The sequence below is a fragment of the Babylonia areolata genome, chromosome 29 (genome assembly GCF_041734735.1).
Source record: "Babylonia areolata isolate BAREFJ2019XMU chromosome 29, ASM4173473v1, whole genome shotgun sequence".
NCBI lineage: Eukaryota > Metazoa > Mollusca > Gastropoda > Neogastropoda > Buccinidae > Babylonia > Babylonia areolata.
Genome location: NC_134904.1, coordinates 27,792,751 through 27,795,250, shown reverse-complemented (window position 1 = coordinate 27,795,250; position 2,500 = coordinate 27,792,751). Strand labels below are relative to the sequence as shown.

At 49.5% G+C, this 2,500-nt stretch overlaps 1 protein-coding gene across 2 annotated transcripts in view; it reads right to left on the bottom strand.

Moving 5' to 3' along the window:
* LOC143302307 (organic cation transporter protein-like) overlaps positions 1–2,500 on the bottom strand; it is a 42,615-nt gene that overhangs the window by 5,877 nt on the left and 34,238 nt on the right. The gene's annotated exons all lie outside the window — the stretch shown is intronic.

Below are 2,500 nucleotides of genomic sequence, written 5' to 3'. Positions count from 1 at the left end.
CACAGCGTGACACAGCATGACACAGCGTGACGCACCACACCCTGACATAGAGTGACACACCATGACACACCGTGACACACCACACCACGACACAGTGTGACACACCGTGACACAGCGTGACACAGCATGACACACCACACCATGGCACACCATAACACACAATGAAACCCCATGTCATGGCACACCGCGACATATCACACCACATCACAACACACCATGACACACCTTGACACATCACGCCAAAACACACCACGCCATAACACACAACAACACACCACGTCATGACACACCACGCAAAAACACAACACACCACGCCATAACACACAACAATACACCACGTCATGACACACCACACCATAACACACAACACACCACGTCATGACACACCACGCCATAACACACAACACATCACGTCATGACATACCACGCCATAACACACAACACACCACGTCATGACACACCACGCCATAACACACAACACACCACGTCATGACACACCACGCCATAACACACAACACACCACGTCATGACACACCACGCCATAACACACCAAATCATAACACATTACGATGCACCACTAGTACACACCACACCATGACACACCATGACCCCACACCATGACTCCACACCATGAAACACCATGACTCCACACCATGAAACACCATGACTCCACACCATAACACACCATGACCCCCCACCATGACACACCATAACACATCTTGACCCCACACCATGACACATCATGACCCCACACCATGACACACTACACCATAACACACCATGACCCCCCACCATGACACATCATGACCCCACACCATGACACACTACACCATAACACACCATGACTCCACACCACAACACATCATGACCCCACACCATGACACATCATGACCCCACACCATGACACATAATGACCCCACACCATAACACACCATAACACATCATGACCCCACACCATGACACACTACACCATAACACACCATGGCTCCACACCATAACACATCATGACCCCACACCATGACACATCATGACCCCACACCATGACACACTACACCATAACACACCATGACCCCACACCATGACACACCATGACCCCACACCATAACACATCATGACCCCACACCATGACACACTACACCATAACACAACACACCATGACACAACACACCATGACCCCACACCATGACACACCACACCATAACACAACACACCATGACACACCACACCATAACACCCCACACCATAACACACCATGACACACCACACCATAAGACACCACACCAGCACACACCACACCATAAGACACCATGACACACGACACCATTACACACCATAACACACCATTACACACCATAACACACAAAAACACATCATGACACACCACACCACAACATACCATAACCCCACACCATGACACACCATAACCCCCACACCATAACATACCATGACACGACACCATAACACACCATAGCCCCCACACCATAACACACCATAAAACCCACATCATAACACACCATAACCCCACACCATAACACACAATACCACCATACCATAACACACCATGACCCCCACACCATAACACACCATAACACACCATAACACACCATAACCCCACACCATAACACACAATACCACCATACCATAACACACCATAACCCCCACACCATAACACACTATGACACACCATAACACACCACACCATGACACACCATAACACACCATGACACACCATAACACACCATAACACACCATAACACACCATAACACACCATAACACACCATAACACACCATAACACACCATGACACACCATGACACACCATGACACACCATAACACACCATGACACACCATAACACACCATAGCACACCATGACACACCATAACACACCATGACACACCATAACCCCAACACGAAAACACACCATGACACACCATGACAGACCATAACACACTATGACACACCATAACACACCACACCATAACACACCATGACACACCATGACACACCATAACACACCATAACACACCATGACACACCATAACACACCATGACACACCATAACACACCATAACACACCATGACACACCATATCACACCATGACACACCATATCACACCATGACACACCATGACACACCATGACACACCATATCACACCATGACACACCATAACACACCATGACACACCATAACACACCATAGCACACCATGACACACCATAACACACCATGACACACCATAACACACCATAACACACCACACCGTACCACACCATAACCCCCGCACCATAACACACCATGACCCCCACGCCACAACACACCATGACCCCCACGCCACACACCATGACCCCCACGCCACACACCATGACCCCCACGCCACACACCATGACCCCTACGCCACAACACACCATGACCCCCACGCCACACACCATGACCCCCACGCCACACACCATGACCCCTACGCCACAACACACCATGACCCCCACGCCACACACCATGA